The sequence below is a fragment of the Lolium rigidum genome, chromosome 1, assembly GCF_022539505.1.
Source record: "Lolium rigidum isolate FL_2022 chromosome 1, APGP_CSIRO_Lrig_0.1, whole genome shotgun sequence".
In the NCBI taxonomy this organism is placed as follows: Eukaryota; Viridiplantae; Streptophyta; class Magnoliopsida; order Poales; family Poaceae; genus Lolium; species Lolium rigidum.
In genome coordinates this window covers 287,107,141-287,122,118 of record NC_061508.1, presented here as the reverse complement: position 1 = coordinate 287,122,118, position 14,978 = coordinate 287,107,141, and positions in this window count along the sequence as shown.

Sequence of the window (14,978 nt, the reverse complement as noted above, 5' to 3'; positions counted from 1 at the left end):
AAGCATGTTGGGTGAACAAATTACAGTCGGGCAATTGACAAATAGAGAGGGCATAACAATGCACATACATGATATGATAAATATAGTGAGATTTAATTGGGCATTACGACAAAGTACATAGACCGCTATCCAAGCATGCATCTATGCCTAAAAAGTCCACCTTCGAGTTATCATCCGAACCCCTTCCGCATTAAGTTGCAAAACAACGGACAATTGCATTAAGTATGGTGCGTAATGTAATCAATAACTACATCCTTAGACATAGCATCGTGTGTTTTATCCCTAGTGGCAACAAGCACATCCACAACCCGAGAACTTTCGTCACATCGTCCCGCATTTAATGGAGGCATGAACCCACTATCGAGCATAAATACTCCCTCTTGGAGTTAAGAGTAAAAACTTGGCCAGAGCCTCTACTAATAACGGAGAGCATGCAAGATCATAAACAACACATAGGTAATAGATTGATAATTAACATAACATAGTATTCTCTATCCATCGGATCCCGACAAACACAACATATAGCATTACAGATAGATGATCTTGATCATGTTAGGCAGCTCACAAGATCCAACAATGAAGCACATGAGGAGAAGACAACCATCTAGCTACTGCTATGGACCCATAGTCCAGGAGTGAACTACTCACTCATCACTCCGGAGGCGACCATGGCGGTGAAGAGTCCTCCGGGAGATGATTCCCCTCTCCGCAGGGTGCCGGAGGTGATCTCCAGAATCCCCCGAGATGGGATTGGCGGCGGCGGCGCCTCAGTAAGGTTTTCCGTATCGTGGCTCTCGGTACAGAGGGTTTCGCGACGAAGGCTTTAAGTAGGCGGAAGGGCAGGTCAAAGGGCGTCACGAGGGGCCCACACCACAGGCCGGCGCGGCCAGGGCCTGGGCCGTGCCGCCCTGGTGTGTCGCCACCTCGTGGCCCCACTTCGTCTATCCCTCGGTCTTCTGGAAGCTTCGTGCAAAAATAGGACCCTGGGCGTTAATTTCGTCCAATTCCGAGAATATTTATTTACTAGGATTTCTGAAACCAAAAACAGCAGAAAACAAAGAATCGGCTCTTCGGCATCTCGTCAATAGGTTAGTGCCGGAAAATGCATAAATACGACATATAATGTGTATAAAACATGTAGATATCATCAATAATGTAGCATGGAACATAAGAAATTATCGATACGTCGGAGACGTATCAATATGCAACATCATGAAATTGGCCAAGACTAACTGGAGAGTTATTTGTGGGTGGTGAAACAGATGAAGATGATGGCATATCGGAAAAGGGAAACACGTTTTCATCAAAGACAACGTCGCGAGATATGTAGACACGGTTTGTGGGAACATGGAGGCACTTATAGCCTTTGTGAAGAGCACTATAACCGAGGAAAACACACTTTTTCGAACGAAACTCAAGCTTTCGATTGTTGTAGGGCCTAAGGTGAGGCCAACACGCACACCCAAAAACCTTGAAGAACATATAATCAGGGAGTTCCTTGAACAAGAGCTCAAGGGGTGTCTTCATATTAAGGAGCCGAGTGGGAGTTCGATTGATCAAAAAACACGCAGTGGAAAAGGCATCACTCCAAAAGCGAAAAGGCACAGATGCATGAGCAAGAAGTGTGAGGCCAGTTTCAACGATGTGGCGGTGCTTGCGCTCAACCGCACCGTTTTGCTGATGTGTGTGTGGGCAAGAAACGCGATGCGAGATCCCAAGTTTGCTAAATAAGGTGTTGAGGTTGCGATATTCACCACCCCAATCCGACTGAACATGAATAATTTTGTGGCTAAGGAGTCGCTCGACATGAAGCTGGAATTGCACAAACACATTAAACACATCAGCGTAAAGCGACTGTACGCATCAATGAAACTGACATAATAAGTATGACCACTAACAGAGGTTTGTGTAGGGCCCCAGACATCTGAATAAATGAATTCAAGAGGTTTATGAATAACTCTAGTAGAGGAAACAAACGGTTGCTGATGACTCTTTCCCTGCTGACAAGCATCACACACTGCTAGACTTTTATTACTAGATAACGTAGGGAGCTCATGGCGACGAAGAACATGGCTCACTACCGGAGACGCAGGATGACCAAGGCGCGCATGCCAATGTGCAGTCGACACACGCACCCCACTGAAGACCTCCGGGCCCGACGGCGCCTCCAATGCGTACAAGCCCTGGTGAACTCGACCTCTAAGCAGAACCTCCCGCGTGACTCGGTCCTTTATGAGAAGATGAAACGGATGAAACTCACAGAAAACATCATTATCATAAGTAAACTTACGAACAGAAAGAAGGTTGCGAGTTACTAGGGGAACACGGAGGACATTGCGAAGATGTAAGCGGCGGGAGGTGTTAGAGAGAAGAGATGCTTGGCCAACATGAGTGATGGGCATACCTGAACCGTCAGCGGTGCGGACCTTGTCTTGGCCACGGTAGGGCTCGTTGGAGTTGAGCTTGCCCATCTCGCTTGTCATGTGATCCGTTGCCCCGGTGTCGAAGTACCAGGTGGGATCAATGGCGAAGGAGGGGGTGTAGCCGGAGTAGCTGTCGGCGATGGCGGCCTGCTTCTCGTTGCCGCGACCATCATTGCCGATGCCGAGGAAGTCGCGCTTGAAGCGACGGTGGCACCGGGATGCAAGGTGGCCGTCGATGCCGCACAGTTGGCAAGTGGGGCGAGGGCGCCCACCCGAGGATGGCGGAGCTGGTGGGCGAGGCTGCCATTGGCCAGGTGGGCGAGGCTGCCACGGACCTCCAGCAGGCGGGCCACCAGGGGGCGGAGGGGCGCCGCGACCACGACCACCACTAGGGGCGCCACGGTAGGCCGCATGTGCGGCGAAGTCGTGGACGACAGAGGCCTCTTGGCGACGCGCCTCAACACGCCGCTCGGTGGCCAGTAAGCGCGTGTACAACTCATGAGGAAGGATCGGTGTGATTCGATCCTCCACATGCTCCACCAGATTGTCATACTCCTTGTCAAGCCCATGTAGGACATGCTCAACGAACTCGGAGTCCCGGAGAGGCTGGCCGATAGAGGTCGGCGTGTCCGAGATCGTTTTGATCTTGTTGAAGTAGTCGTGTGCGAGAGGAGTTCAGCTTCTTGCAGTCGCCGAGTTGGCGACGAAGATCATTGCCTCGGGCCACGGACTGCTGAGCATAGCTCTGCTCGAACGTGCGCCAGATGTCGTAGGAGGTGGCGGCAAACAGCACAAGGCCGGCGACGCCCTCCGTGAGCGAGGACTGCAGTGCCGAGATGATAGCCTGGTCTTGGGCGACCTAGGCGGCGTAGAGGGGGTTTTCTGCCTCCACCCTCGTGCCGTTCGCCGTCAGTGCAGCGACCGTACGAGACGGACAGGGGAGACTCCCATCGACGAACCCATCGAGTCGACGGCTGCGAAGAAGAGGCAAGATCTGCGCGCGCCGGTACGGATAATTATCAGGTTTAAGACGCACGATAATCAGATTGGTTAGCTGATACGGAGTTGGGGCAGCGCCATCCGCAGAGGCCGGAGCGTCGGCGATGGCGGGCGATGCAGCGGGGGCCGTCAACAACGGGATCGGCGGCCCGGACAGGTTGGTGCCGGCAAGGGGCGATGCAGCAGCGACGGTGGACGCCATCGTCGCGAAGTTGGGCGGTGGCGGCGGGAACGCACCACCGGGACCACCACTGGAGAAGCTGGAGAAGGAGCCCGCCTCTAGGTGTAGCGGGCGGGTCGTGCTGTACGATGCCATCTGACTCGTGGCGCTCGTGGCAAGGAGCCGAGCGAGCGACGGTGGGACGGCGAGGGCAGTGGAGGCCGTGGAGGACGGCGGGACGGCGAGGGCCGTGGAGGCCGTGGAGGCAGGATCGGTGGCGGGGAGGGCACCCGAGGCGCTTGAAGCGGCTGCACCAGTCGTCATGGCGGCGGCGGCGCGATCGGAGAGATCGGTGGCGGCGGCCAAGAGAGAAAGAGAGGTGCGGCGGCTGGAGGGGTAACCCTAATTGCGGTGCTCTGATACCATGTTAACGTATGAGGGTTTGGGAGGAACTGGCTCTACGCTCTGGGACGTGGCCTATCTCATTTATATACTTCCATCACACCTCTTCCATGTTATCGGTAGTTCTCGTCATCAGAATCTTTGTGGAGATACATTTGGATGCAGGACTGATGAACTATATGTTAACGTTTCATGGCAATGGAGCAGGGCCAGCTTTTAGAGGAGCAAGTACATGCAAGTGCAAACATGCAAATACCTGTCCCATTCGTCTACACCAGCGCCAGATTGATCTCATAGATCCTATCTAAAGCAAGATCTCACCCAAGTTGTCCCCTTTCTTCCCAGATTTCTAAGTAGTCCGTATGTTTATTCTATGTGCTGTCTTCGGACATTCCGAATTACTCTGTTGTGCTCGTGGAGCGTGGAGAGAGTCATTGTAGAGTGTAGACCGATTCATGGCCGAAATCTTCCGGGCCAGCTGCTAGAAGTTTACGGGCAACGCGAACTCGGGCGGTCCGTCGTAGTATGCGGCGGCGGTGAGCTCTCCGGCCCGCTGCGAAGGATGCATACAGCCGAGTTGGGCAGGCAGTCGCTGTCCGACTCCAGCCTCCCGCTCCTGCAGTTTCGCACTCGCTATCTATGTTCACATACCGTATATATGGATTCACAAACGCATATATATATATCAGTCATAGCAAAAATAAAACGTGCAAAACTTTCCTGAAAAGATAAAGCTAGGTACCGGATGCGTGTGGGTTTGCGAAGGTGACGTGCCTGTGTGGCTGTAGAAGTCGGCGAAGGGAGAGTAGAAACGGCAGGCTGATTCGCACTGGAAAGTGGCATTTATTCGTATGCTCAAACATGTTGTATAGGAGAAGCTTTTGTATTTCACGAATAAAGAATACCTGAATAAAGAGATGTTAGTACAAGGACAATCACTACGGGAAAGTCAGAAAACCGCACGGCAAAGGGATCACACGGCACAGCTGAGCTCACGGCGCCTCAATCTCACACACGGCAAAATTTAGAGCGGATTGTTGACGTAGCCTACCTCACGTACAACATGGCCCCACCCACGACCACATGGCCCCATAACCCACGTACCCATTATCTCCTTCCTATCTCCTCACTCAGCTTCATATCTTCTTCCTATCTCCTTCCTCTGCTTCACATATCCACACCCATGACATGTCTCCTAGCTCTGCTCCACATCTCCTTGCGCACGCACAGCCTCGTCGGCCACCACCTCCTCCTTGCGCACGCCGGTGTCCCGGACTCGGCCAGCTCCGACAGCGGCCGCGCGTCCTCGAACCCTTGCCGCACCCGTCTCCGGCGCCTGCGCCTTCTGCCCCTCGGTGAGCGCGACGCCCGTTCCGGCGACCGCGCGGTGAGCAACTCCAGCAGCAGGATGGCCTCGTCGCCGGCGCTCCGTCTGCGCGCGCTCTTCTCCCCGACCGGCGTGGCCGCGGTGGCGAGCGCGGGGCGGAGAGCGAGCGCACGGCCTATCCCCGACCGGCGTGGCCGCGGTGGTGCGCGCTCTTCTGCCCCTCGGCGAGCGCGACGACTGTTCCGGCGACCGCCCGGTGAGCAGCTCCAGCAGCAGGACGGCCTCGTCACCGGCGCTCCGTCTGCACGGCGAACCGGCGTGGCTGCAGCGGCGAGGGAACACGCGGCGACAAGCGGGCGCGCGGCGAACACCCTTCGGCGCGGCGACATGCCGTGACTGGCAGCGACGACGGCTCGCTGGTGTCAGCGCATAGGCATTTTTTTTTATTTTGCTTGAAGCTCTTTGCCGTGCAGTAGAACCAAAACGCACGGCAGAGGCACTAGGCAGTAGGCACACGGCAATGAGAAGTTGCATGGCAAAGAGGATGGACGCACGGCAAATGGAGGAAAGCACGGCAAAGACGTTGCCGTGCAGTTTTGATGAGGCGCACGGCAACGATGTCGTTGCCGAGACAGACATTGCCGTGCGGTCTTTGCCGTGCGGCACCGCACGGCAAAGGCTTTGCCGTGCAAATAACAGCCTTTGCCGTCCGATTTGCTTGCACGGCAACGATAATCATTCCCGTAGTGACTGCAATATATAAATTTTGTGGACGTACATAGCTCAAAATGTACGTATAAGACTCTACCAATACCATGGTGTTGATGGTTCTATGCGACGGAGTAGAAGCGCTTAGGATGCTTTGTTATGAGCTGTTGCTGGGCAACACAACCGATGGATATGTTATGTAGCTTATCCATTAGTCGTGGGTAAGAACAATTGAAGTAGGGCGCGGATGCAGCAGTAGGTCTCTACACCAGCAGTAGGCCTCTGCAACGAAATCATAACCCTTGTAATTCCACGCCACCCCCTGATGGCGTGTATTTCACACGTTCGTTGGGCAACCCCAAGAGGAAGGTATGATGCGCACAGCAGCAAGTTTTCCCTCAGAAAGAAACCAAGGTTTATCGAACCAGGAGGAGCCAAGAAGCACGTTGAAGGTTGATGGCGGCGAGATGTAGTGCGGCGCAACACCGGGGATTCCGGCGCCAACGTGGAACCTGCACAACACAACCAAAGTACTTTGCCCCAACGAAACAGGTGAGGTTGTCAATCTCACCGGCTTGCTGTAACAAAGGATTAACCGTATTGTGTGGAAGATGATTGTTTGCAGAGAAAACAGTAAAAACAAGTATTGCGAGAGATTGTATTTCAAGTAAAGAGAATTGAACCGGGGTCCACAGTTCACTAGAGGTGTCTCTCCCATAAGACAAGCAGCATGTTGGGTGAACAAATTACAGCTTGGGCAATTGACAAATAAAGAGAGCATGACAATGCACATACATATTATGATGAGTATAGTGAGATTTAATTGGGCATTACGACAAAGTACATAGACCGCCATCCAACCGCATCTATGCCTAAAAAGTCCACCTTCAGAGTTATCATCCGAACCCCTCCAGCATTAAGTTGCTAACAACAGACAATTGCATTAAGTATTGCGCGTAATGTAACTAGTGACTACATCCTTGAACATAGCACTAATGTTTTATCCCTAGTGGCAACAAGACATCCATAACCTTAGTGGTTCTTGTCACTCCTCCGCATTCACAGAGGCATGAACCCACTATCGAGCATAAATACTCCCTCTTGGAGTTACTAGCATCAACTTGGCCAAAGCATCTACTAATAACGGAAAGCATGCAAGATCATAAACAACACATAGACATAGTCTTGATAATCAACATAACAAGTATTCTCTATTCATCGGATCCCAACAAACGCAACATATAGAATTACGTATAGATGATCTTGATCATGTTAGGCAGCTCACAAGATCCGACAATGATAGCACAATGGGGAGAAGACAACCATCTAGCTACTGCTATGGACCCATAGTCCAGGGGTAGACTACTCACACATCACACCGGAGGCGACCATGGCGGCGTAGAGTCCTCCGGGAGATGATTCCCCTCTCCGGCAGGGTGCCGGAGGCGATCTCCTGGATCCCCCGAGATGGGATCGGCGGCGACGGCGTCTCTGGAAGGTTTTCCGTATCGTGGTTCTCGGTACTGGGGGTTTCGTCACGGAGACTTTTTATATGCGGAAGGGCAGGTCAAGAGGCGGCACGGAGGCCCCAGATGACAGGGCCGCGCGGCCAAGGGGGGGCCGCGCCGCCCTAGGGTTTGGCTCCCCCGTGGCCCCTCTTCGTCTCTCCTTCGGACTTCTGGAAGCTTCGTGGAAAAATAGGCCCCTGGGCTTTGATTTCGTCCAATTCCGAGAATATTTCCTTACTAGGATTTCTGAAACCAAAAACAGCAGAAAACAAGAATCGGCACTTCGGCATCTTGTTAATAGGTTAGTTCCGTAAAATGCACGAATATGACATAAAGTGTGCATAAAACATGTAGATAACATCAATAATGTGGCATGGAACATAAGAAATTATCGATACGTCGGAGGCGTATCAGCATCCCCAAGCTTAGTTCTCGCTCGTCCCGAGCAGTGTAAAACGATAACACGGATAATTCCTCGGAGTGACATGCCATCATAATCTTGATCATACTATTTGTAAAGCATATGTAGTGGATGCAGCGATCAAAACAATATGTATGACATGAGTAAACAAGTGAATCATATAGCAAAGACTTTTCATGAATAGCACTTCAAGACAAACATCAATAAGTCTTGCATAAGAGTTAACTCATAAAGCAATAATTCAAAGTAAAGGTATTGAAGCAACACAAAAGAAGATTAAGTTTCAACGGTTGCTTTCAACTTGTAACATGTATATCTCATGGATATTGTCAACATAGAGTAATATAATAAGTGCAATAAGCAAGTATGTAGGAATCAATGCACAGTTCACACAAGTGTTTGCTTCTTGAGGTGGAGAGAAATAGGTGAACTCGACTCAACATTGAAAGTAAAAGAATGGTCCTCATAGAGGAAAAGCATCGATTGCTATATTTGTGCTAGAGCTTTGATTTTGAAAACATGAAACAATTTTGTCAACGGTAGTAATAAAGCATATGCATCATGTAAATTATATCTTATAAGTTGCAAGCCTCATGCATAGTGTACCAATAGTGCCCGCACCTTGTCCTAATTAGCTTGGGTTAACACCGATCATCATTGCATAACATATGTTTCAACCAAGTGTCACAAAGGGGTACCTCTATGCCGCCTCGTACAAGGGTCTAAGGAGAAAGTTCGCATTGGATTTCTCGCTTTTGATCATTCTTCAACTTAGACACCCATACCGGGACAACATAGACAACAGATAATGGACTCCTCTTTTAATGCTTAAGCATTCAACAACAATTAATATTCTCATAAGAGATTGAGGTTTTATGTCCAAAACTCGAAACTTCCACCATGATTCATGGCTTTAGTTAGCGGCCCAATGTTCTTCTCTAACAATATGCATACTCAAACCATTTGATGTGAAAACCGCCCTTACTTCAGACAAGACAAACATGCATAGCAACTCACATGATATTCAACAAAGAGTTGATGGCGTTCCCCAGTAAACATGGTTATCGCACAACAAGCAACTTAATAAGAGATAAAGTGCATAATTACATATTCAATACCACAATAGTTTTTAAGCTATTTTGTCCCATGAGCTATATATTGCAAAGGTGAATGATGGAATTTTAAAGGTAGCACTCAAGCAATTTACTTTGGAATGGCGGGAAAATACCATGTAGTATAGGTAGATATGGTGGACACAAATGGCATAGTGGTTGGCTCAAGTATTTTGGATGCATGAGAAGTATTCCCTCTCGATACAAGGTTTAGGCTAGCAAGGTTATTTGAAACAAACACAAGGATGAACCGGTGCAGCAAAACTCACATAAAAGACATATTGAAAACATTATAAGACTCTACACCGTCTTCCTTGTTGTTCAAACTCAATACTAGAAATTATCTAGACCTTAGAAAAACCAAATATGCAAACCAAATTTTAGCATGCTCTATGTATTTCTTCATTAATGGGTGCAAAGCATATGATGCAAGAGCTTAAACATGAGCACAACAATTGCCAAGTATCACATTACCCAAGACTTTTATAGCAATTACTACATGTATCATTTTCCAATTCCAACCATATAACAATTTAACGAAGAAGAAACTTCGCCATGAATACTATGAGTAGAAACCAAGGACATATTTGTCCATATGCTACAGCGGAGCGTGTATCTCTCCCATAAAGTGAATGCTAGGATCCATTTTATTCAAACAAAACAAAAACAAAAACAAACCGACGCTCCAAGAAAAAGCACATAAGATGTGGCCGAATAAAAATGTAGTTTCAGGGGAGGAACCTCGATAATTTGTTGATGAAGAAGGGGATGCCTTGGGCATCCCCAAGCTTAGACGCTTGAGTCTTCTTGATATATGCAGGGGTGAACCACCGGGTGCATCCCCAAGCTTAGAGCTTTCACTCTCCTTAATCACGTTGCATCATACTCCTCTCTTGATCCTTGAAAACTTCCTCCACACCAAACTCGAAACAACTCATTAGAGGGTTAGTGCACAATATAAATTGACATATTCAGAGGTGACACAATCATTCTTAACACTTCTGGACATTGCATAATGCTACTGGACATTAGTGGATCAAAGAAATTCATCCAACATAGCGAAAGAGGCAATGCGAAATAAAAGGCAGAATCTGTCAAAACAGAACAGTTCGTATTGACGAATTTTAAAATGGCACCAGACTTGCTCAAACGAAAATGCTCAAATTGAATGAAAGTTGCGTACATATCTGAGGATCATGCTCGTAAATTGGCGTAATTTTCTGAGCTACCTACAGGGAGATAGACCCAGATTCGTGACAGCAAAGAAATCTGAAACTGTGCAGTAATCCAAATCTAGTACTTACTTTTCTATCAACGGCTTAACTTGGCACAACAAAACTCAAAACTAAGATAAGGAGAGGTTGCTACAGTAGTAAACAACTTCCAAGACACAAAATAAAAACAAAGTACTGTAGGTAAAAACATGGGTTGTCTCCCATAAGCGCTTTTCTTAACGCTTTCAGCTAGGCGCAGAAAGTTTGTATCAAGTGACATCAAGAGATGAAGCATCAACATCATAATTTGTTCTAATAATAGAATCATAAGGTACCTTTATTCTCTTTCTAGGGAAGTGTTCCATACCTTTCTTGAGAGGAAATTGATATTTTATATTACCTTCCCTCATATCAATAATAGCACCAACAGTTCAAGAAAAGGTCTTCCCAATATAATGGGACAAGATGCATTGCATTCAATATCCAAGACAACAAAATCAACGGGAACAAGATTATTGTTAACGGTAATGCGAACATTATCAACTTTACCCAAAGGTTTCTTTGTAGAATGATCAAGCAAGATTAACATCCAAATAACAATTTTTCAGATGGTGGCAAGTCAAGCATATTATAAATTTTCTTAGGCATAACGTAAATACTTGCACCAAGATCACATAAAGCATTACAATCAAAATCTTTAACCTTCATCTTAATGATGGGCTCCCAACCATCTTCTAGCTTTTTAGGAATAGAGGCTTCGCGCTCTAGTTTCTCTTCTCTAGCTTTTATGAGAGCATTTGTAATATGATGCGTGAAAGCCAAATTTATAGCACTAGCATTAGGACTTTTAGCAAGTTTTTGCAAGAACTTTATAACTTCAGAGATGTGGCAATCATCAAAATTCAAACCATTATAATCTAAAGCAATGGGATCATCATCCCCAATGTTGGAAAAAATTTCAGCAGCTTTATCACAGAGCAGCTTCAGCTAGCTTTAGCAGCTTTCAGCAGCTTTTCGCGCTTTGCATTAGAAGTGGAAACATTGCTAACACCAATTCTTTTATTAGTATGAGTAGGAGGTGCAGCAACATGTGTAGCATTAGCATTACTAGTGGTGGTAATAGTCCAAACTTTAGCTATATTCTTCTCTTTAGCTAGTTTTTCATTTTCTTCTCTATCCCACCTAGCACGCAGCTCAGCCATTAATCTTATATTCTCATTAATTCTAACTTGAATGGCATTTGCTGTAGTAGCAATTTTATCATGATAATTCTCATTAGGCAAAACTTTTGATTTCAAAAGATCAACATCAGAAGCAAGACTATCAACTCTAGAAACAAGAATATCAATTTTATTGAGTTTTTCCTCAACAGATTTATTAAAGGCAGTTTGTGTACTAATAAATTCTTTAAGCATGGCTTCAAGTCCAGGGGGTGAATTCCTATTATTGTTGTAAGAATTTCCATAAGAATTACCATAGCCGTTGCCATTATTATAAGGATATGGCCTATAGTTGTTACTAGAATTGTTCCGGTAAGCATTGTTGTTGAAATTATTATTTTTAATGAAGTTTACATCAACATGTTCTTCTTGTGCAACCAATGAAGCTAATGGAACATTATTAGGATCAATATTAGTCCTATCATTCACAAGCATAGACATAATAGCATCAATCTTATCATTCAAGGAAGAGGATTCTTCAACAGAATTTACCTTCTTACCTTGTGGAGCTCTTTCCGTGTGCCATTCAGAGTAGTTGATCATCATATTATCAAGAAGCCTTGTTGCTTCACCAAGAGTGATGGACATAAAGGTACCTCCAGCAGCTGAATCCAATAAATTCCGCGAAGAAAAATTTAGTCCCGCATAGAAGGTTTGGATGATCATCCAAGTAGTCGATCCATGGGTTGGGCAATTTTTAACCAGAGATTTCATTCTTTCCCAAGCTTGAGCAACATGTTCAGTATCTAATTGTTTAAAATTCATTATGCTACTCCTCAAAGATATAATTTTAGCAGGGGATAATATCTACCAATAAAAGCATCCTTGCATTTAGTCCAGGAATCAATACTATTCTTAGGCAGAGATAGCAACCAATCTTTAGCTCTTCCTCTTAATGAGAAAGGGAACAATTTTAGTTTAATAATATCACCATCTACATCTTTATATTTTTGCATTTCACATAGTTCAACAAAATTATTAAGATGGGCAAGCAGCATCATCGTAACTAACACTGTAAAATTGCTCTCGCATAACAAGATTCAAGAAAGCAGTGTTTAATTTCAAAGAATTCTGCCGTAGTAGCAGGTGGAGCAATAGGTGTGCATAAGAAATCATTATTATTTGTGGTTGTGAAGTCACACAACTTAGTATTTTCAGCGTTGGCCATTTTAGCAATAGTAAATAAAGCAAACTAGATAAAGTAAATGCAAGTAAACTAATTTTTTTGTGTTTTTGATATAGAGAACAAGATAGCAAATAAAGTAAAACTAGCAACTAATTTTTTTGTATTTTGATTTAGTGCAGCAAACAAAGTAGTAAATAAAATAAAGCAAGACAAAAACAAAGTAAAGAGATTGAGAAGTGGAGACTCCCCTTGCAGACGTAGTCTTGATCTCCCCGGCAACGGCGCCGTGAAAAGAGCTGGTGCGTAGTTGACGTGGGAGTTAGAAATCTTTGTGGTGTAGCTTTTCTTCAGTTCCCCGGCAACGGCGCCAGAAAAAGACCTTGATGGCGTGTATTTCACACGTTCGTTGGGCAACCCCAAGAGGAAGGTATGATGCGCACAGCAGCAAGTTTTCCCTCAGAAAGAAACCAAGGTTTATCGAACCAGGAGGAGCCAAGAAGCACGTTGAAGGTTGATGGCGGCGAGATGTAGTGCGGCGCAACACCAGGGATTCCGGCGCCAACGTGGAACCCGCACAACACAACCAAAGTACTTTGCCCCAACGAAACGAAGTGAGGTTGTCAATCTCACCGGCTTGCTGTAACAAAGGATTAACCGTATTGTGTGGAAGATGATTGTTTGCAGAGAAAACAGTAAAAAACAAGTATTGCAAGAGATTGTATTTCAAGAAAGAGAATTGGACCGGGGTCCACAGCTCACTAGAGGTGTCTCTCCCATAAGACAAGCAGCATGTTGGGTGAACAAATTACAAGCTTGGGCAATTGACAAATAAAGAGAGCATGACAATGCACATACATATTATGATGAGTATAGTGAGATTTAATTGGGCATTACGACAAAGTACATAGACCGCCATCCAACCGCATCTATGCCTAAAAAGTCCACCTTCAGGTTATCATCCGAACCCCTCCAGCATTAAGTTGCTAACAACAGTACAATTGCATTAAGTATTGCGCGTAATGTAACTAGTGACTACATCCTTGAACATAGCACTAATGTTTTATCCCTAGTGGCAACAACACATCCATAACCTTAGTGGTTCTTGTCACTCCTCCAGATTCACAGAGGCATGAACCCACTATCGAGCATAAATACTCCCTCTTGGAGTTACTAGCATCAACTTGGCCAAAGCATCTACTAATAACGGAAAGCATGCAAGATCATAAACAACACATAGACATAGTCTTGATAATCAACATAACAAGTATTCTCTATTCATCGGATCCCAACAAACGCAACATATAGAATTACAGTATAGATGATCTTGATCATGTTAGGCAGCTCACAAGATCCGACAATGATAGCACAATGGGGAGAAGACAACCATCTAGCTACCGCTATGGACCCATAGTCCAGGGGTAGACTACTCACACATCACACCGGAGGCGACCATGGCGGCGTAGAGTCCTCCGGGAGATGATTCCCCTCTCCGGCAGGGTGCCGGAGGCGATCTCCTGGATCCCCCGAGATGGGATCGGCGGCGACGGCGTCTCTGGAAGGTTTTCCGTATCGTGGTTCTCGGTACTGGGGGTTTCGTCACGGAGACTTTTTATAGGCGGAAGGGCAGGTCAAGAGGCGGCACGGGGGCCCCAGATGACAGGGCCGCGCGGCCAAGGGGGGGGCCGCGCCGCCCTAGGGTTTGGCTCCCCCGTGGCCCCTCTTCGTCTCTCCTTCGGACTTCTGGAAGCTTCGTGGAAAAATAGGCCCCTGGGCTTTGATTTCGTCCAATTCCGAGAATATTTCCTTACTAGGATTTCTGAAACCAAAAACAGCAGTAAAACAAAGAATCGGCACTTCGGCATCTTGTTAATAGGTTAGTTCCAGAAAATGCACGAATATGACATAAAGTGTGCATAAAACATGTAGATAACATCAATAATGTGGCATGGAACATAAGAAATTATCGATACGTCGGAGGCGTATCACCCCCCGCTCCCGTCGCCCCCCCCCCCGGAGAGTGGCCGGGGCGCCGCAGCCCCACGCCCGTGCGACCCTTCCTCCCTCCCCTTCCCCGTCGCCGCTGCCGGCGGGAGCCATCGGAGCCTGGGTGGTGATGGCGGTGGAAGGCGTCGGTCCTGGGCCCGGCTGCCGTGGGCACCCGCCGTGTGGTGGCTCGTGCTCGAGCGCAGTGGTGGAGCCCCCGGCCGCCCCCACTGGTGCTGCAGGGGGTGCTCGTGGGGCCGGCCAGATCTTGGCCCACGGGCGTAAATCAGGGCTTGTTGGGCCCGGTCACCCTCACACCCCTGCATTTCCAATAGTGACCTCTTGTGCCTGCCCGTTGTCGCGTGGTTGGGGTTG